Genomic DNA, 23319 nt, shown 5'->3' on the forward strand with positions numbered 1-23319 from the left:
TGATATGATTAGCTATGTAAACAATTCTAAGAAATCTAAAAAATAAATGAATTTACAAGGTTGCAGAATATAAGATTAACATACAAAGAAACAATTGTATATCTATATACTATCAACAAGCAATTGGACATTGGAATTTAAAAACAGTATCATTTATGCCTGGCCAGAGTGGCTCAGTGGTTGAGTGTGGACCTATGAAGCAGGAGGTTATGATTTGATTCCCAGTCAAAGCACATGCCCGGATTGTGGGCTAGATCCCCAGTGTGAGGCATGCAGGAAGCAGCCAACCAATGATTCTCTCTCATCATTGACTTTTCATTCTCTTTCTCTCTCCCTTCCTCTTTGAAATAAATAAAATTATACTTAAAAAAACAAAGCCATAAACAGGAATAATATATATGCAAAAGTTATCTATATATATAAAAGGCTAACTGACGGTCGCATCCGAAACAACCGAATGGACGAATGAACAGGCTGTGTGGAGTGACCAGGCTGGCAGGGGGGTTATGAGGGTCGACAAAACAACTGAGCAGCAGACTGTGTGAGGTGACCAGGCCCGCAGGGGGGGCAGTTGGGGGCGACCAGGCCAGCAGGGGGTTTAGTGAGGGGCAATCAGGCAGGCATGTAGGTGAGAAGTTAGGAGTCAGTGGTCCCAGATTGTAGAGGATGCAGGCTGGGCTGCAGTTGCATGAATTTCATGCACCGGGCCTCTAGTTTCTGATAAAAGACTTGTATTTAGAAAGTCAAAAAACAAACTCTGAAACTCAATAAAAAGACTAAAACTCAAGTTTATTATTTGAAATTTTTTCCATTTATTTGGTTTTAATTTTTAAAAATATTTTTCATTTATAGTTGACATTTAATATTATATTAGTTTCAGATGTACAGCATGGTAGTTAGACATTTATATAACTTATGAAGTGATTCCTCCACCATAAGTCTAGTACCCACCTGGCACCATACATAGTTGTTACAATATTATTAACTATATTTCCTATACTGTATTTTACATCCCTGTAACTATTTTATAACTTCCTATTTGCATTTCTTAATCCCTTCACATTTTTCATCCATTCCCCCAACTCCTTCCCATTTTTCAACTATCAGTTTGTTCTTTGTATCTATAAGTTTGTTTTTATAAAACAAGCTTAAGAGAAAACCAAATATTTAAACCTTGTATTAAAGAAAATACACAAATGATAAACATGAAAAGACATCATTTGTCATTGGGGAAATGCAAAATAAAAATCACATTGAGCTACATCCACACACTTACTAGAATGGCTATAATTACCAAGAATATGATGCAATTGGAACTCTCATGGTGGGAATGTAAAATGGGATAGCCATTTGGAAAATAGTTTGTCAGTTTCTTATAAAGTTGGACATGTACCTGCTATGTGACTCAGCCATTCCAGTCCTAGATATTTGCCCAAGAGATATGAAAACATGTCCACAAGAAGACTTGTATGAAAATTATAATAGCAGCTTTCATTCACAATAGCCTCAAATTGTAAGTAACCCAAATTTCTGTCAACTCGGAAAGAATAAACAAGTTGCAGTGTAACTATACAATGGAATTTTACTCAGGAGAAAAAGGAACAAACTATTGATACTCACCCATTCAACCTGGATGAATCTGAAAAGCTTTATGCTAAATGAAAGAAACCAGACACAAAAGACCACATGCTGTATGATTTAATTTATTTGAAATCCTAGAATAGGCAAAACTTTAATTCAGAGACCAGATCAATAGTTGTCTAGGGCCAGGGACCGGGTGAAGAGACTGGCTGCAAAGGAACAGCAAGGAAACTTTTTGGGGGTGATGGAAATGTTCTATTTTCTAATTGTGGTGATGATTACAAAACTGTATACATTTGTCAAAGCTCATCGTGCACTTAAAATGGGTGAATTTTACTGAATGTAAATTACTTCAATAAAGGTGATTTTAAAACCCAATAACCATCAGGGAATATAATGAACAACTTTATGTCCATAAATAAAAACATAAATAAAAATTTAGATGAGCCCTAGCCAGTTTGACTCAGTGGCTAGAGCGTGGGCCCACAGACAGAAGGATCCCAGGTTCTATTCTGGTCAAGGATACATACTTCTGTTGCAGGCTCAATCCCCAGCACTGGTCAAAGTACATGTGGGAGGCAACCAATTGATGTATGTGTCTCTCTCACATCTATGTTTCTGTCTCTATGTCTTCTCCCCTCCCTTTCACTCTCAAAAAAATTAATGGGAGCCTGGCCTGTGTGGTTCAGTGGTTGAGCATTGACTTATGAACCAGGACGTCACAGTTCAATTCCCGGTCAGGGCACATGCCTGGGTTTCGGGCTCAATTCCCAGTGTGGGGCATGCAGGAAACAGCCAATCAATGACTCTGTCATCATTGACGTTTCTCTCTCTCTCTCTCTCTCTCTCTCTCTCTCTCTCTCTCTCTCTCCTTCCTTCTCTATAATAAATAAAAAATATTTTTTAAAAATTAATGGGAAAAAATATCCTCGAGTGAGGATTAACAACAACAAAAATTTAGATGAAATGGGCAAATTCTTTGAAAAATACAACTTACTGATATGCCACAAATAGGAAGGCTTCTCTAAACTAAGTACACTTATGAAAAAGATTTCTCTCTCTCGCCCTCTTCCTTTTTCTCTGAAACCAATAAAAGTATATATATATTTTTAAATATATATTTTATTGATTTTTTACAGAGATGATGGGAGAGGGATAGAGAGTTAGAAAAATCGATGAGAGAGAAACATCAACCAGCTGCCTCCTGCACACCCGCTACTGGGGATGTGCCCACAACCAAGGTACATGTCTTTGACCGGAATTGAACCTGGGACCCTTGAGTCCTCAGGCCGATGCGCTATCCACTGAGCTAAACCGGTTAGAGCTAAAAGTATATATATCTATATATATATATATATATATATATATATATATATATATATATATATATAAATTTTTTTTTTTTTTTTTTTTTAAAGAAAGAAAACACATTAAAAGGAATCAGGACATTTGGGGAATACACTACTAATATTTTAAGGTGGGACCACAGTGAGCAACCACCGACAGTCACCACACATTTACAGTTGCCATGTCAAGTACAGAATGCTGGGCAAGAGACCTGAGTTCTCCTAGGCCCGTGGTTGGCAAACTGCGGCTCGCAAGCCACATGTGGCTCTTTGGCCCCTTGAGTGTGGCTCTACCACAAAATACCACTGCCTGGGCGAGTCTATTTTGAAGGATTGGCATTAGAAGAAGTTTAAGTTTAAAAAATTTGGCTCTCAAAAGAAATTTCAATCATTGTGCTGTTGATATTTGGCTCTGTTGACTAAATGAGTTTGCCGACCACTGCCCTAGGCATCTATGTTCACATTAGCCCCAAGTAGTGGACCTGAAAGGTATTTTTATGAAATCTAAAATAGTCTATCTCACAGAGGAAGGGGCTGTCAAGAACTAAATGGAAGATCCTTTTAGTAAAAAACATTAAATCTTGAGAGTCTCATGAAAACATTTTTCATTTAAGTGATATCTGAAGAACTGGTTTCCTAAGATTTAATTCAATGGAGAGAACAGGCAGGTTTACCTTATTTTATTTTATTTTTATTTATTGATTAAGGTTTTACAAATGTGTCCTTATTCCCCCATTCCCATTGTCCCCCCAGCCCCAAGTCCTGCCCTCAACCTCACCCACTGTTGTCCGTGACCACTGGTTAGGCTTATATGCATGCATACAAGTCCTTTGGTTGATCTCTTCCCCTTTACCCCCAACCTCCCCTACCTTCCCTCTGAGGTTTGAGCATCTGATCAAAGCTGCTCTGTCTCTAGATCTGTTTTGTTCATCGGTTTCTGTTGTTCATTATAATCTGCAAATGCATGAGATCATATGATATTTATCTTTAAACTAGGTGGCTACTCAGCCATCAGGAAAGATGAAATACTGTCATTTGCAACGACATGGATGGACCTTGAGAAATTATGCTAAGCAATATAAGTCAGCCAGGAAAAGCTAAGAACCACATAATTTCACTCATGTGTGGGATATAAAACTGAAATTCACAGCCGGACTGGTGTGGCTCAGTGGTTGAGCACTGACCAATGAACCTGGAGGTAACGGTTCAAGTCCTGTTGCTGGGTTGATCCCCAGTGTGGCAGGCAATCTCTGATCATTTTTTTCCTTTACTGAGTTTTTTTAGTGACATGAGTTTATATATACATACATACATACATACATACATATATATAATTTTTTTATTATCTACAGTTCATAAGTCAATGCTCAAGTCTCATTGATGTTTTTATCACTCTCCCCTCTCCCTTCCTCTCTGAAATCAATAAAAATATATATTTTTCAAAAGATACTAGGTCACAGGAGTGGGTTGGTAATTTTATTAAACTCCGTTTTTGAGAATTATCCATTTTAAAGCTGCAGGTGCCCTAGGGAGTTAACTCAAACATCCCAGAAAGGAAACTAAAGTTGAAAAGGCAAAAGAATTTGCTTACTACAATAATTTAGTTTTAGTCCCCGACCTAGATCCCAGGTCTCCTAAATTGGGTGCAGCTTTCTCGGCACCACAGTTTTTACCTGGCAACAGAAGATCCAGCATTATCTTTAGTTCTCTGCTCTTAACTCCAGCCTTGGGATAAGAGTAAGGTGGGATTTGATGGGATTAAGATTAACTCGGTTTATGCTGCCTTCTTGGTTCTTTTCTTTTCACTGTTCTTAGTTTTTATCATCAGCATTGCTGGGACCCGCTCGCACCAGCCTAGTGCCTTGGGCATCGCCTCTGCGGCCCGCACAACCCCTCTCTCCTCAAAGAATGTTTTTTTTTTCGTCCTGACCTTGCAATTCCCAATTTGATTTTGGTAGAAAATCAAGTCTTACTTGATGTGTCTTTATGAACATTCGATGGTGGGTAGTATTTGGATATGCTACCCCTAACCTCTCTTGTTTGGATAGGTTTTCTGAAATATATTGTCATCAGTTCTTTTCCCATAGCTCGAAGCAACAGGCCCGCACCTGCAGAAGCGAGATAAGGTGCATTCCTCTTGACTCAAGCCCTCCTCTCCACCCCATGAACCCCAAACTGCACTCTCCCTGATTGACTTGTGCACCCACCAGACAACTTGCTGTCTTCCTTACAATGTTTGATGTAACTTCGAGAGTTCCTGTCGTTTAGGCAGCTACCCCAGCTGGCTGATGTAACCCTGACCCTATGCTGCATGCTTTTATCCTATATAGGACAACATAATCACTGCCTCGGGGCTGACGCTGAATCTCAGCCGGCTGTGAGAGACGGTAATAAAATTTCTTAAAATCTCGAGTCAGATGGCCCCTGCAGTGATGTTGCTCCTGGAAGTGACATCATCATGGAAGCCCAAGGAGAACCCCCAAGTTTACTTCAAACTTGTTTTGGATGGTGATGGTGGGACTGGGAAAATGATATATATTTTTTAATTTGATATAAAAGTATTTAATTTCCTCTGGATAATCAAGCCGTGGCTCTACCTTGGGCTGACCAGGCAGCTCTAGCCTAGGCATGAGCGGCCTTTCACCCTTTGTAGCTGTGGAAGTCTTCTCTAAAGCTTTCCTCCTAAGCGACTACTGCCAAAATGGCCAAACGTGGGCCAGTTGTCACCCAAGATACCAACACAGGCAAACAGTAGTTTCTGAATATGTGTAACTCATGTGCTGAAATCTGAGGCTTAGGAAAGGGGGGTGTGTGTGTTGTGGGGGGGGGGTGCCAGGGAAAATGATCTTTATGAAATGTCACGTGATGGGTGAATTTGGGAAATATGTAGCCCAGTGTGCCATTATAATGTTTTTGTTTTTTTTAAATCCAAGTTTTCACTCTACCATCTCTAGTCACATCAAGGTGTCTTACTTTTTTTTTTTTAATATATTTTTTATTGATTTTTTTACAGAGAGGAAGAGAGAGGGATAGAGAGTTAGAAACATCGATGAGAGAGAAACATCGATCAGCTGCCCCCCGCACACCCCCCACTGGGGATGTGCCCGCAACCAAGGTACATGCCCTTGACCAGAATCGAACCCGGGACCCTTGAGTCCGCAGGCCGACGCTCTATCCACTGAGCCAAACCGGTTTCGGCCCATTATAATGTTTGATGTCACTTCGAGAGTTACAAGAATGTGCCTAACTGGCATAGAGACCTGGTGTGTGTGAGTGAGAACATCCCCCTCGTCTTGTGTGGCAATAAAGTGGACATCAAGGACAGGAAAATTAGGCTGGAGTCCAGCGTCAGTAGTCTAGTTTTATAGGCAACTGTCCCGTGATGTCAGTGGTGCCGCGTGTTTGGCGCTTGATTATACAGCTAAGCAGAACCTGTGCTTGATCCTTGGGATGCGGAAAGATGAATGGGCTTCGGAGTGAACGTGGCTAATAAAGAATACCTTCACTTTTTGGAACTGCATATTTGGCTGGTTTGGAACAGTTATTTCCTTATTGAGTTTCAACTATAGGAATGCTGCAGTCGCATCACAATACTCAGTGGTGAAACCTTGTCTGTTACTCTCATTCCCATTCCTTTTCGTTTAGAATCAGAATAAAGTTGTATTTCAAATATCTAAAAAATAAATAAATAAAAATTCTCACATCTCTTGGCCTGGCTACTGTTGGCGCGAAACTAAGGGGTAGGAGATGAAGGCAGGTCTCTAGATTGAATTTTTGCTTCCCTTCAACAGAAAGCTATTAAAGAAATTATACCTCCCCCTCTTTTTTCTTTTCTTTCTTTTTTTATAAGATCGTTCATTTATTTCTTTTTGTTGTTGTTGTTAATCCTCCCCCAAGGATATTTTTTCATTGATTTTTAGGGAAAGTGGAAGAGAGGGGGAAAGACAGAGAGAAACATCGATGTGAGAGAAACACATCGATTGGTTGCCTCCTGCAAGTGCCCCAAACAGGGCCCAAGCCAGGGAGGATCCTGCAACCAAGATACGTGCCCTTGACCGGAATCAAACCCTGGTCCCTATGGTCCGCAGGCCTACGCTCTATCCACTGAGCCAAACTGGGTAGGGCCCCTCTTTTTTCTTTTTTCTTTTTTTTTTTTAAAATATATTTTATTGATTTTTTACAGAGAGGAAGGGAGAGGGATAGAGAGCTAGAAACATCGATGAGAGAGAAACATCGACCAGCTGCCTCCTGCACACTTCCTACTGGGGATGTGCCCGCAACCAAGGTACATGCCCTTGACCGGAATCGAACCTGGGACCTTTCAGTCCGCAGGCCGACGCTCTATCCACTGAGCCAAACCGGTTTCGGCCCCTCTTTTTTCTTATACTTCAAAAAGGTGAAGCCCAGCTGGCGTGGCTCAGTGGTTGAATGTCAACCTATGAACTAGGAGGTCACGGTTTAATTCCCCGGTCAGGGTACATGCCCGGGTTGCAGGCTCAATCCCCAGTATGGGGCGTGCAGCAGGCAACCAATCAATGATTCTCTCTCTGATGTTTCTATATCTCTCTCCTTCTCTCTTTCTCTCTGAAATCAATAAAAATATACTTTTTTAAAAAGGTGAAGATTTTAGAACATGAGTACAGCAGAATCTAGAGTTAAAAAATAGAATCTGCAATTTATTGATTTTGCTGTTGTGTATCTGTACTCCTTCTTTGAGGCAAACTCATTTATGTATTATATTTCTACCTGTATTTCCTCTCAATATCTTTGTTCTTTTTTTTTCTCAATATAAGAAATCAAGAAAAGTGGTTCAGAGCTCAGACTCCTTGTGTTAAAATCCCAGCTCCACCATTTTCCAAATTCAATTTTTTCTTAAGCCTAATATCAATATCAACACAATGACATCATTATATGACTCAGAGGAGTTATATAACTTACCCAAGGTTACATAGCATTATCTTCTTGGGGAAAAACCTCACCTTTATGGAAATACTATTTAGAAAGAAATTAATCTTGACCCACCCCGCAAAACCAGGAAAGCAAAAATCAGTTCAACCCACAAGCATTGACTGAGCCTGCACAAAATCAGGGCAAGACTTGTGCCCTTCGGGCCATGATAGTCTAAAGGGGAGGCGAATGAGGAAACAGCTCTTATGAAAAATAGACATGAGAAAAGAGTTTTGGGAGCTTAGTTATGCATAGATGTGGGGCTGGAATGAATCAGGAAAAGTCACAGAGAGCAAGGACACTAGGACAGCTTTGAAATATGCTGCTCAGAATCTTCTCAAACCAATGGTTCCTGCTTTGGGTAGAATGGACATTTTAATGATGATGATTCTACCAATCCATGAACATGATATATTCTTCCATTTGTTTATGTCTTCCTCTATCTCTTTTTTCAATTTCCTGTAGTTTTCTGAGCATAGGGGTTTTACCTCCTTGGTTAAGTTTATCCCTAGGTATCTGAATTTTTTTTGGTGCAATGGCAAATGGTTGTTTTTTTAGTTTCTCTTTCTGTGAGTTCATTATTGGTGTATAAAAAAAGCCATAGATTTCTGGGTGTTAATTTTGTATCCTGCTACGTTGCCGAATTTATTTATTAAGTCTAGTAGTTTTTTTTATGAAGTCTTCGTGTGTGTTTTTTATGTACAATCAAATGTCATCTGTGAATAATGAAAGTTTGACTTCTTTTCCAATTTGGATGCCTTTTATTTCTTCTTCTTGCTAATCACTATGGCTAGCACTTCCAGTACTTTGTCAAATAGGAGTGGTGAAAGTAAGCATCTCTGTCTTGTTCCTGTTCTCAGGGGAAATGGTTTTAGTTTTTGCCCATTGAGTATGATGTTGGCTGTAGATTTGTCATATGTGGCCTTTATCATGTTGAGATATGCTCCCTCTATTCCAACTTTGCTGAGAGTTTTTATGAGTGTTGGATTTTGTCTAATGCTTTTTCTGCGTCTATTGATATGATCACGTGATTTTTGTCTTTCAGTTTATTTATGTGATGTATTATGTTTATTGATTTGCAAATATTGTACCAGCCTTGTATCCCAGGAATAAGTCCCACTTGATCATGGTGTATGATCTTTTTAATTTTGGTGGCAGTTTTTAAAAAATATTTTATTGATATTTTACAGAGAGAAAGGGAGAGGGATAGAGAGTTAGAAACATCAATAAGAGAGAAACATCGATCAGCTGCCTCCTGCACCACCCCTACTGGGGATGTGCCCGCAACCAAGGTACATGCCCTTGACCAGAATTGAACCTGGGACCCTTCAGTCCGCAGGCTGATGCTCTATCCACTGAGCCAAACCAGTCAGGGCTGGGAGTTTTTTTATTACTACTTCTATTTCATCGGTTGTTATTAGCTTATTCAGGTTTTTGTTTGTTTGTTTGTTTGTTTTTACTCTTCCTGATTCCGTTTTGGGAGATTGTATTTTTCTAGGAATTTGTCTGTTTCACCCACATTTTCCAGTTAGTTGGCATATAGTTGTTCATAGTATTTTCTTACAATCCTGCTAGTATAGAAAATCATTTTAGTAGTAGTCTTCCAAAGTCAATCGGCAAAACTAGTCTGTTGTACCTGCAGTGACCAAAAGAGTTCCCTGGATGTGGGACTTTCCATTTTAAAACTGAAAAGGTAAACCAGTCCTTTGTATGGGATATGTTCCAAGACCCACAGTGGATTCCCAAAACCAGGGATAATACTGAACCCTATAGTCATGCTCTGTTTAATCAGAGGATACATTCTGAGAAAGGCATCATTAGGCAATTTTGTCTACTGTGTCACTAGGTGATAGGAATTTTCTAGCTCCATTATAATGTCATGAGATCACCATCATTTATGTGGACTGTCAGTGACCCAAAAGTCATATGAAGCTCATGACTGTATATATTGTATTTTCCTATATACACTTATGATAAAGTAATTTGTAAATTAAGTACAGTAATTTATAAATTAAGCACAGTAAGAGATGAACGATAACTGGCAATACTGTATATAATAGATACTGTACTTAGTATATACTGTATATAGTATAGTATATAATAGTATCCTATATAAAAAAAAAGCCCAATATGATAAGTGTATGGTCATCCAATCATCTGTTCAACCAATCAAAGCATAATATGCTAATGATATGCTAAGGCAACTCAACCGCTCTCTATGTGGTACACTGACCACCAGGAGGCAGTTGACTGGTTGACCAGTTGCTATGATGTGCACTGACCATCAGGGGGTAGACACGCCGACCAGTAGGTTAGCTTGATGCTGGGGTCCAGCCAATCGGGACTGAGTGAGACGGGCAGGACACACCCTGGAGCAAGCCCTCCTGCAGTCCCTCCCTGGCCCTGATCATGCACAGGTGGAGTCCCTCGGCCTGGCCTGCACCCTCTCACAGTAGGGGATGTTGGAGAGCTGGTTTTGGCCCCATCCCACAGGCCAGGCTGAGGGACCCCACTGGTGCATGAATTTGTGCACTGGGCCTCTAGTATTATTATAATTTTTCTATTTTATATATACTTTATACTATATATAAACATACTACATATTTATGCTTCAGTTAATATTTTTCCTGATATATAAGTGATTTTGTTTTCTCATATATGTTTTCTATATATGCTATATACTATAATAATATACTAATTATTACAGTAATTATAATAAAAGTTATTTTATTATAATAATTATAATAAAAGTTATGTGAATGTGCTCTCACTCTCTCAAAATATTTCATTATGCTATACTCACATTTTCATTTAAAGGAAGGACTTTACGGCTTCATTTCAGCATATCTGAATTGCCAGCATCACAATTGGGCTTTGGGGCCATTATTAAGTAAAATAGGGGTGACAAGCACTGTGATACCACGAAGGTCAATCTGATAACCTGGACAGTTACTAAGTGACTGACCGGGGGTAGCATATACAGTGTGAATACGATGGACAAAGGGCTGGTTCACATCCCGGGAGAGACTAAAGTAAAATAGCTCAAGATTTCATCACACTACTCAGAATGGCACACAGCTTAAAACTTATGAATTGCTGGCAGAAGGGAGCCAATCCAAATCCCTATTCTCTGCAGCCTGTGTTTTTGAGCAGTCTGTGAATCAAGTCACCCTCCTACTATCTAAAACAAACAAAACCGCAACAGCAATAGCAAGGACAACAAAAATTTATTGCCCGAAGTATCATCTACCTTCGGGCAACGGTGGTCCAAAAATACTAAATGGAAAATCCCAGAAAGAAACAATGCATGTGATGGATGGATGCTTATGTACATCCTTCCATTTGTTAGCTCAGGCATCGGGAATAGTGGTACCAAACCCAAGTGTTGTCCTTCTAGAGTTGTTTAGCTAGTTTGTTTGGTGTCATTAATAAATAAGCTATCATTAATTAGAATGTACTATTGGGCATTGTTCTAAGTACCTTGCCCATATTAAATAATTTATTCTAATTTATAAAAAATGAATATTTTAGCCGAAACCGGTTTGGCTCAGTGGATAGAGCGTCGGCCTGTGGACTGAAAGGTCCCAGGTTCGATTCCGGTCAGGGGCATGTACATTGGTTGCGGGTACATCCCCGATGGGGGGTGTGCAGGAGGCAGCTGGTCGATGGTTCTCTCTCATCGATGTTTCTAGCTCTCTATCCCTCTACCTTCCTCTCTGTAAAAAATCAATAAAATATATTTAAAAAAAAATAAAAAAATGAATATTTTAATTGATTTTAGAGAGGTAGAGAGAGCTAGAAACATCAATGATGAGAGAGAATCACTGATTAGCTGCCTCCTGCATGTCCCACATTTGGGATCAAGCCACAACCCGGGCATGTGCCCTGACTAGGAATCGAACCGTGTCCTCCTGGTTCATAGGTCAATGCTCAACCGCTGAGCCACCACGCCTGGGCATTTATTTTGTATTTTTTGTTTTATTCAGAAGCATGCCTGCAGAAGAAAAGAAATTTGAAAGTCAGCTTTATGTCTCTTTCAAAAATAATGATGGTTGGTTGGATAAAACAAATCCATGGAGAGTGGAAAATATGCTTATGCTTCAGTTAATATTTTTCCTGGTATATAAGTGATTTTGTTTTCCCACAGTTAATCTCTACTTTTGCAATTTTCTGATTTATAGCCCATTGTGTATTTTTTGTTTTTATTTTATTGTTATATTTTAATCCTCACCTGAGGATATATTTTTATTAGAGAGAGAAAAACATCAATGAGAAGAAACATCCATTGGTTGCCACATCCTCCCCATGTCCACTCCTGCCACCCCCTTCCCTTCCCCGCTCCCTACTCCCCCTGACCTAGGTATGTGCCCTGAAGGGGAATCTCACCAGAATCTTATCAGCAATCTTATTGGTGCACAGGAGGATGTTTCAACCAACTGAGCCACCCAGCCAGGTCTATTGTGTCTTTTAAGACACTATTTCTTGCCAGGCCAGTGTGGCTCAATGGTTGAGCATTGCCCCTTGCACCAAGAGGTCGATAGTTCGATTCCCAGTCAGAGCAAATGCCTGGGTTGTAGGCTCGATCCCCAGTAGAGGTATGCAAGAGGCAGCTGATTGATGTTTCTATCTCTCCTTCTCCCTTTCTCTCTCTCAAAATCAATTAAAAAGGAACAAGCAACAAGAGAAAAGCAGTTAGTTACCCACAAGGGAGCATCCATATGACTGCCAGCTGATTTCTCAACAGTAACTTTGTAATCCAGATGGGAATGGCAAGAAATATTCAAAATGATGAAAAGCAAGGACCTACAACTAAGATTACTCTACCCAGCAAAGATATCATTTAGTAGAATTGAAGGTCAAATAAAGAGCTTCACAGACAAAAGGAACCTAAAGTAGTTCATAACCATTAAACCAGTATTACATGAAATGTTGAAGGGTCTTCTTTAAGAAGAAGATAAAAATAAAGATAAAAAATATGAACAATAGTCCTAGCCGCTTTGGCTCAATGGATAGAACGTCAGCTGCAGACCAAAAGGTCCCAGGTTCGATTCTGCTCAAAGGCACATACCTTGGTTGCAGGCTCCTCCCCAGGAGGCAACCAATCAATGTGTTTATCTCATGTTGATGTTTCTCTCACATTGATGTTTCTCTTTGTCTTTCCCACTCTCTCTAAAAAGATCAATGAAAAAATATCCTCCGGTGAGGATGAACAAAAAAAACACAAACAAATAAAAAACAATAAAATGGCAATAAATACATATCTAACAACAATTAAATCTAAAAATAAAAATAAGCAAACAAAGAATCTAATGAACAAAATAAACTAATGAATAAAATAGAACCAGAGGCATGGAAACATGGAACAGACTGACAAATCTCAGAGGGAAGAGGTGGGAAGAGATCAACCAAAAAACTTATATGCATATATGTATTACCCATGGATACAGACAATAGTGTGGTGAAGGCAGGGGCAGGGCAAGAACCAGGTGGAGGAGGGCAATGGGAGAAAAAAGGGAGGACATCTGTAATACTCTTAACTATATAATTTATTTATAACTATATAAATAAATATATTTTGGGAGAAGAAAAAAACCATAAATAAAAAAACAACAAAACACAATTTCTCTTTGCAAACCTAAGGTCTTCAGTGGAACTGTTCTTGGTGATTCAGAAAGTCTAGTGACCTTGGTGAGAAGGAGCTTTGGAAAAATTGATGTTTGCTTGTTTTCATGGCTTTTTCAGGCCTTTTAAATGCCCCCACCCCTTAGGGGAGGGTAGGAAGCCACCATTATCTTATGGTCTTTGTTGAGTACTTAGTGCGCTAATTCTCTGAGGGAGAAAGGACTTGAAGGAAAGGGGCACTTTTTTCTACATCCTAACCACTCCACCAGAGCCTTGAATTTCTGCTGCCAGAATGCCTTTGCTTTCTAAGGAGATTTTCTTTTCTCCTCAATTTTTATATTACCACAGGACTAACGGTCATAAACAATTTGTGGCCCCTTCTAACCACCCTACTCAGAAACTTCATTCCCCTCCTCCCCTCTCCTTCAAAACCTCCAAAGAGAGAGAAATAGTTATCTTCCTTTGAAAATCAAGCCTAATGAAATCAAAAGCCTTTCTGGTAAAGAAATACAATCACAGCTTGGATTCTGTTAGTCACTCTCATCAACAGTGAATTAAATTCATAACATTCTGTACACATCTTTGCCAAGATCTTATTTTCTTCTGTCCAGAGAAGTGTCTGATACCAACCACGTCACCAATAAATGCTTCTCTCTCTCTTTTTTTAATGTATTCATTTTAGAGAAAGAGAGGAAGGGAGACAGAGAAAGAAAGAGAGAGAAATATTGATTTGTTGTCCCACTTTTTTACACATTCATTGGTTGATTCTTTATGTGTCCTGACCGGGAATCAAACACACAACCTTGATATATCAGGACGACTCTAACCAACTGAGCTACTGGGCCAGGGTCTAAATGCTTCTTTTGAAAGAACTTTCTATTTTGAAATAATGTCAAACTTTAAAGAGTTGCAAGAATAGTCCAGATTCAGCAATTGTTATAGATTTGCTACATTTGCTTATCTCTCTCTTGTTAAAATTTATGAGAGACTTGAACATAGAAATTAGGAGAGAAGAGCTCTCACACCCTATGTCATCACAAGAGCCCTACAGCCGAGCTCTATGGCTATAACAGCCTCTCTCTTTTGCTCTTTCTTTAAAATTATTTTTAAAAAATCTTTATTGTTGAAAGTGTTACATATGCCTCCCTTATGCCCCCATTGACCCCCTCCAGCCCACACAACCCCTCTCTTTAACTTTTCCCCCTATAAATACTTCCTCCATCCTTGTGTGGGGAAAATGTGCATGTTTCAGATTGCAAACCTTTCTTTTTCCCAAATAAATCCTTTTTGGTGACAGACTACCCGGTCAACTTTTGTTTTATGGTCGACATTCTCTATTTTTTATTTATATTTATTATTTATTATGAACCATTTGAAACCAAGTTTTAGACATCATGCATGCTCCTTTTTGTCTAAATAGCTCAGTGTATATGTCCTAAAAATAAAGATAACAGAAAATATATTGGTTTCCCCTCCCAGTTCCTGACACAGAGTTTCTAAAACCCTTGCAGATTCCTAAGTGCACTTGGAACATCTTTTGTTATGTCAAGGTGACTCTGTGTTGGCTCCTGGATGATGGCTGGTCACCAGAAAGGCCAAGCCATGATTCAAGGGATGAGGGGTTAGAAATAGAATTAGCATTTGATCATGAGAAAGCCTCCATAAAATCTTAAGAGCATGGGGTTCTGTGAGCTCCCAGGTTGGTGAACACATCCACTCTGGGAGGGAGATGTACCCCAACTCTATGGGACAGAAGCGTCTACACTTAACCCCCACACTCCACCTCACCCTATGTCCCTATGTATTTCTTTATCTGGCTGTTTATCCATATCCCTTATCATTTCCTTTAATAAACCAGTAAATGCATTTCCTTCAAAAAATTAATTGAACCCACCCTAGCTGGTTTGGCTCAGTTGTTAGAGCATTAGCCTGCTGACTGAAGGATATGTATCTCAGTTATAGGCTTGATCCCCACCTTGGTCGGGTCACATGCAAGAGGCAACCAATCAATGTGTCTCTCTCACATCGATGTTTCTCTCTCTCTCTCTCTCTCTCTCTCCCCCTGTCCCTTCCACTCTCTCTAAAAAATCAATCCTCAGGTGAGAATTAACAACAGCAACAATAAAATTAATTGAACCCAAGGAAGAAGCCAAACCCCCAATCTATGGCTCTTTGGTTAGAAGCACAGGTAATAACATGAGCTTGCAACTGGTGTCTGAAGTGGGTACATGGTTTTGGAGGCCACAGACTTATGGGACTGAGCCCTTAACCTGTGGGATTTGATGATACCTACAAGTAGATAGTGTTGAAATTGAGTTAAAAGGTAGGACACTCAGTTGGTGTGACAGAGAATTGCTTGGTGTGGAGAAATATCTCCACCAATTTGGTGACTAGAAGTGAAATGTTTTATGGGTAACTAAATTGAGTTTGTTTATAATCACACAAATAGATTTTATAATTTTTCTTATCCTCAATTTGTATTATTAAAATCAATCTTCTGTTCTTCAAAACTTTATTCTAATGAATCACAGAGGTGGTATTAAGTCAGAGTGGCTAAGAACAGACTTTAGTGCCTGACACATTGGTTCAAATCCTTGATCCAATTTAGCAATTGTGACCTTAAACAAATTAACTAATCCCTTAGTTTTCTCATTTGGATACTGATCATAATGAGAATGTCTATAGTTCATTTGCCTGTAACGAGGATTAAATGAACCACTGAATGTAATAAAGCACTTAGACCTTGGCCTACCACAAAGTAAGTGCTCATTAAAAATCAGTGGTTGCCTAGCCAGGTGTGGCTCAGTGGTAGAGCGTCAACCTATGAACCAGGAGGTCCTGGGTTCCATTCCATGGTCAGGACACACGCCCAGGTTTCGGGCTCAATCCCCAGTGGGGAGCATGCAGGATGCAGGAGGCAGCTGATCAATGATTCTCTTTCATCATTGATGTTTCTCTTTCTCTCTCTCTCTCTTTCTCTCTCTCTCTCACCTTCCTCTCTGAAAGCAAAAGACTAAATATACTATTGATATTATGTTTAATGATACTCATTCAACAAATATTTTTATTGAGCCTGATTGTTCTGGCAAGTGGCAAACAAAACCAGGTAGAGGACCTGCAATCCTGAAGGTAATAGTCTAGTGGGGGAGACTGCCATTAATTAATGACATAGACAGGTGCAGAAGTATCAGTGGTGTTATGCTAAGAAGAAGGGAGAAGACCATGGTGACACTGATACCGTTAATAACCTGATTATTATTAGCAGGAAAGGAGCAGAGTGAAGACTAGATAATATAAGCATGCCATTTATACAGCTTTGCCAGAAAACTGCAGTTAACATTCTCCAAGTCTGTTCCCTGAAGATAGCTAGGGGAAGGGAGTGGACAATAGACACATGCCCAGTAAGGTCTGGGTGCTGAGAAGATGCTTATCTGTCAGTCACACCTGGGAGCGAGTCAGTGGGCAGAATAGGCATGGCCACTGCAGGGGCCCAAAATCTGAGATATTTAACTCCTGAACGAAGGAGCTCTCTCTCTCTCTCCCTCTCTTGCTGCTGGCGCCTGACTCCTGGCTCGCCCGCTCTACACTCACCCAAGTGGCCCACAGCCATGTTGACTCTGCACAATAGATTAATGGACTTTAATTAGACTGATGCTATATTGGACCCAGCTCCACCATGAAATGGAAGCTCTGGACATTGGCCTGCTTTTGGCTCTGCTAAAGCCCCAGCTACATATTTTCCAGGACTGGTTTAAGGGATAATGCAAACTGAGGGATGTGACTCCATGAAAATAAAGGCTCCTCTTTCCATGGGGGGCTCCAGAAATTCTTACTCCAGCGGTACCCCAAGACCCGCAACTCCCACTAGCGACAGAGGAATTCCACCCACCCAATCCTCTAGCAACACCATGAGAGGCTGTAACTGAGAAGTGAGGTTTAGCACTAGCGGGGTGATCTTGGGTAACTTGGCTTCTTTAGTTTCTCTGTAAAATATGTACATCAACCAAGTTGATCCTGAAGTTCCTTCCAGCCCTAACGTTCTACATTTCTTTGTGAATTCATCGTTTTCCCTTGTTTGTATGAACACTTTTAAAAATAAAATAAAAAATGCCTAATTTAGCAGAAACATTGGCTAACAGATAAGGCAATGTGACTTCTCTTCATACAGCTAATTTAAATCCAACCCAATTGTGTTAGGCAGCCTTTCTCAGTGTTTTTGCTGAAACATTGGAATAATGCTTACTAATCATCTTCAGGGGAACTTTGTGAACTATGAGTCAGCAAGTTTCATTGAGAAAGAAAGGCAGGAAGCTTACATCCATTTAGCAAAGACAACTCTCTCTGGGGTAGAATTTGAAAAGCACCTGGAGAAAGCTGAGGGTGGGAGAAATCTCTCTACCTCTAGCTCCCTGAAATCCCATATTATTCACAACTTTTCAGAATACCTTTGAACAACAATGAAAGCGTTTACTTGGGTATAACACCATTCTTTTTTCCCTAATACATGAGTGTGAATGTCTTTATGGAAGCTGGAAGTCACTGATGGATAAAGCAAGGGAAAGAGCTTGAGGGACTTGGCCAGAGAATGCAGACTTGGTTGGGGTGTAGAGGTAAGCACACTGTAGGAAGGCCCAGCTGCCAGGTAGAAGAGATCACCCAAAATAAAAGATCAAGGAGCAATATGTTTACTTCACAATGTTGTCATGGGCCAACAATGAGTACCTGGCATGCTTATTACCAAAGAAGTTCACTACCTCATACCAAGTCCCATAATAACATGGAATAGTGATCTTACATAATTGAAAGAAAGAAAGAGAAAGAAAGAAAGAAAGAAAGAAAGAGCCAAAGTCCTCTAAGCAAGAAAAGAAAGGTGATTTCCCCCATCCTCCCAATAACTGGAAGAGGTCTTTGCTATGAGTTTCATAATATCCATATACCCTAAATAGGTGTTAAAGAGGGAAAGGACAGAAAAAAAAATTTAGCACAAACTTTGATTCATGTGACTTTGATTCCCACGTTGATGCCAGCGGAAAAAAAACCCAATACATAACTGCAAAATAACTTTAAAAAAATTATATGACTAAGCAAAACTGGTATTGACAAATCAGTTCTTCTTTTTGGAAAGGACTCGAAACTTGCTAACATAATAGCAACACTTTTCTCATGCCCATAGCACCATTTTCACATCCCACATTTTGCCAGCTTGGTATTTCCTTCCCTATTGCTTAAAAGATTGTCAGATATTTTGAAAGGAGAAAAGGAGTCAATTAAAATGCATGTAGACTGTTCTTTAAAAATTCTGCTAAAACAAGGAGAGTTGTAAATATCAGAAATAATTAAATATGAGGGGCTTTTTTTTTTGAGAGGGTAAAGAACTTAGATTAATGTTTTATATTTTGGGGGGAAATGGTACATTTGTATTAAAAGTAAATTTTTAAAATTCATTTAAGCAAAGTAATTCATGCTATTTCATATTATTCTTTTTTTTATTTATTTCATATTATTCTTGAGTTTTCTCTACATATATCTTATAAGGTATTCTAAGAAAAAAGAAAAACATTTTCATAATAATACATATATTTAGTATTACAGAAGTGATTTGGTGACCCAATGATTTTCAAATATTTTTCTTTTTTAATTAGTGGAAGTAGTTTCTATAATCGACTCTCAAGTGAAATGTCAACATATAAAACATACAAAAGCTGCCTTGATGGGAGAGGGGATAGATCCCAGTGCAATCTCAATTTAGTATTCATTTCAAATAAGCTTTTTTTTTTTTGCTTTGCTACTTGATTATCAGAGTCCAGCAGAGGATCTGGCACATAGTAGGAACTCAATAAATATTTGTTGAAGGACTATATTATGCTTGTTAAATAGAAACCATCTCTTACCTCTATATACAAAAGGCTAATATGCTAAGTGTTCTTCCCACTGTCTGACCAGTCGCTATGATGTGTACTGACCACCAGGGAGCAGATGCTCAATGCAGGAGCTGCCACGAAGTGCACAGAGAAACAGCACCGCCGACCTGGCACTGACAAAGCAACACTCGGCTTCCCCCAAGTGAGACACAGGCCCTGCCATCACCCCAGAATGACAGCCCACCAAATTGCAGCCAATGCTGCCATGGCACAAAATGCGGCCCACAGCCCAACCCAGCCTGCAAATGGTGGCTGTGGGTGCCAGGTAATGACGTCACATTTTTGTTGACATTCTGAAGCCAAAATTGTAGACAGAATATGTCTGAAGACCAACTATTGGCACAACATGCCTCTGAAGCAGAAAGAAAGAGATGTCGTCGACAGAATATGTCTGAAGAACAGTCATTGACAAGTACTACCAATATTGGTAGGAACTGCCTTCATAGCAAAAATGAGGTAAATGAGGATGCAGTTATCGAACACAGTTGTGGTGGAATGACTGTTACATGTCAATGTTGCCTATCCCTAAATTTCTCCGATGAAAAACCATCTGATGGAAAATTTACTTGATGTTGTAGCAAAGGCAAAGTTTGTCCAAATGATATAAATTTTCCAGAATACCTGGAATATTTTTAAAAATTAATGATAAACAAAGATTCTGACAGTAAAAATTTCATGGAAAATATTCATTGTTATATCATGTTGTTTTTGTTTATTTATTAAGCAATTTATATATTATGTTCATGTACATTTTACTAATTTTCTTTCATCTCTGACACTTCTGTTATAGAGACAGGGTGAATAGCAGTATTAAAATATTTCTTCTAATTAATTTTTTTTAAATTAATTTTTTTAATGTGCATGAATTTGTGCACCGGGCCACTAGTAATATATTACTAGGAAATGTGTAAAAATAATTAAGTAATATAAAAATAGAAAATATTTTTAGTGGTTAGAGCATCATCCCATGCACCAAAAAGGGTTCAATTCCTGTTCAGAGCATGTATGTAAGTTGTGGGTGCATCCCAAAAGCAACCGATCAATGTTTCTTTCACGTTGATGTCTCTCTTTCTCTGTCTCTTTCTCTCTTTCCTTTCCTCTCACTCTAAAATCAGTGAACATAATATCCTTGGGTGAGGATAAATACATGTATGTTTTAGTACTTAGCAAAGCAATGTGAATTCATTTTCATTTGAAGTATATATATTTTTTAATTTATTTTTTTTATTTAACCTTTTGCACTCGGATGTCGAGTGTGACTCGACACGGTTAGCATTAGAATAAAGGAATTGAGAAAAAAAGCAAGCAAGTGCAAAGGGTTAAAATGTTTTTCAATTACATTTTACATTCAATCTTATTTGTATTAGTTTCAGGTGTACAGCATAGTGGTTAGACAATCATACTTTACAAAGTATTTCCCTGATATTTCCAGTACCCACCACACATAGATATTAAATATTATTGATTATACTAGAGGCCTGGTGCACAAATATTGTGCACAGGGGAGGTTGTCCCTCAGCCCGGCCTGCACCCTCTCTCAATCCGGGACCCCTCAGGTAGGGTCCCTAGGCCTGGCTGGCCATCAGGGCCTATTGGCGCTTTCCTTCCCCTGGCTGCTGGCAGCTGGTCCCACCCACGACACTGCCACTGCTTGCCATCTGTGCCGTGCTTCCCCCCCCCCCCCCGCCCCCCACCACCTGTCACCTCCTTCTGCAGGTGACAGGCATGGGGTGAGATCACTTGGCTGGCCTGGGCCACCCTCTGCGGGGAAATCGCTGGCTGGCCCTGCGCACCCACCACAGCATCTCTGGATGGTGGCCTGGGCCTCCCTCTTTGGGGCAATTGATTGTGAAGCACCCCCATCGATCACCCCACAGAGGGTGTCCTGGGCTTCCCTCTGCAGGGCGATCCTGGGGCAATGACTGCCCCCCCCCCCCCCCACCCTGACCAATCGCATCACACCCGCCTTGGCTGGCCTGGTGCCAGTGCGTGTCATAACATGGTCGTCCAGATGGTCGTTCTGCTGTTTGGTTGTTTGGTCTATTTGCATATTACGCTTTTATTATTATAGATTCCCTATGCTGACTGTTTGTAATTACCAATCTGTATGAGAAGTATATTTTGAGTTCAGTGGTGTGCCATGCCAAAGTGAACTGAAAAGATCAAGTAGCCACTTTCTACTTTGCCTGGACACTCTTCCCTGTCTTCCTATGACTGACTCCTTCTCATCTTTCACCTTCCGGCTTCAGCTAAAATGTCACCTTCTTTGATGCCTTCCCTGACCCTTCCATCTAAAATAGCCCCTTCTCCCCAGTTGGTTATCACATTTCCCTACCCCTTTCCTCCATAGACTTCATTGCATTCTACAGGTATCTTGTTTGTTTATTTGTTGGCATGTTGACCGTGACATGTTCTGCCTCCTTTGGGGCCAAGCACAGTGTCTGTCCTATCTGAAAGGTTCAATGAATATTTTTCAATGAATGGATGAATAAATAATCAAACTTGTATAGTGCCCTTAATAGGAAATAAAAGGAATTTGAATACAGGCTGGGCTGGGAATGTCTGTGGATGGAGAGGTTCTCCAGCCCTTGGGAGGCTGTCAAGATTTTAATCAGTCACTATTAGTCCCCTGCTTAAAGCCCTAAGATCCACTTTCCTCCGCTGTGAATGACAACACTAACATTAATTTGACACCCACAAATGAAAGTCCATTTTTATTACCACTAATAAAAATCCCCTTTCTCTGTGAGAAGGGCTCATAGAAGACAAGGGAATTCTTTAGAAGTGCCTCCTTGTATGTGTTTAGGGAATGAGAAGTAGGTGGGGTGACTCATCTTAAGCCAATTAATATAGTTTCATTAAACAGATTGAGACTTAACTTGGGAATATTTAAACTTTACTTGGAAAGGGCCCACCAGAGGTCTATTTGCATGAAAGGCTCAGAAGCTTCCTAGGAAGACTTATTTCAAAAGAATGACTCAGTTACGGGAGAAGAAAGCCAATTTTGAATGTTGCATTGTTGTTTATCACTCGGATTTGAAGAGCTTGTGCATCGTGTCAAAAGTTGTTCTGACAGAGAAGTTTTAGTGGAACGTGGTGGGGAAAGGGATGCTATCCTATGCAGTGTGGAGGTAGCACAGTGTGGACCTCCCTGTGCGATGGCACCAGAGGGTCCACCTGGATCTTTCCCCAATATTGGAAGCTGAGAAGATATATCTGCAGCATTTGCAAGGGGGTTAGGAATCTTCCAGCCTCAGGTAGTAGACAGAGCCTAAGAAACACTGGTTACTACTGCTAATAAATTTCCACCATTTCATTTTATTTTCTTCTCCCATACCTCCTGAATAGAATGTTTTTCCACTGTTAAAAAGAATGAGGTAAAGCCCTGGCCAGTGTGGCTCAGTTGGTTGGAGCATCGTCTGGTACATCAAAAGGTAGCGGGTTCAATTTCCAGTCAGGGCGCAGACCCAGGTTTTGGGGTTTGATTCCATATTTGGGGCATGTGTGGGAGGCAACCAATTGATGTTTCTCTCTCTTCCCCTTCCTCTCTCTAAAGTCAATTAAAAAAAAAAGAATATATATGTATTAATATAGAATATTTGCCAATATTTACTACTATTAAGTGTAAAGAGATGCAGAGCAGTATAAATATTATGCTAGCATCTATATTAAAGAAAATTCACATATACATGCATATATATAGAATATATTGAGAAGGATACACAAGACCATTTATAGTGATTAATTCTGAGAAGGTGGCGGTGTGGAAGTCAGTATGGATGACTTTCCATTCTTTGCTCTTTTGGATTGTTTGAATTTATTTTTTAGAGATATATATGCATATAACATAGATACTTATAGTTATAAATATATTATTTATTATATATAACTCATAAAAACAA

The sequence above is a fragment of the Cnephaeus nilssonii genome (genome assembly GCF_951640355.1).
Source record: "Cnephaeus nilssonii genome assembly, chromosome: 6".
NCBI lineage: Eukaryota > Metazoa > Chordata > Mammalia > Chiroptera > Vespertilionidae > Cnephaeus > Cnephaeus nilssonii.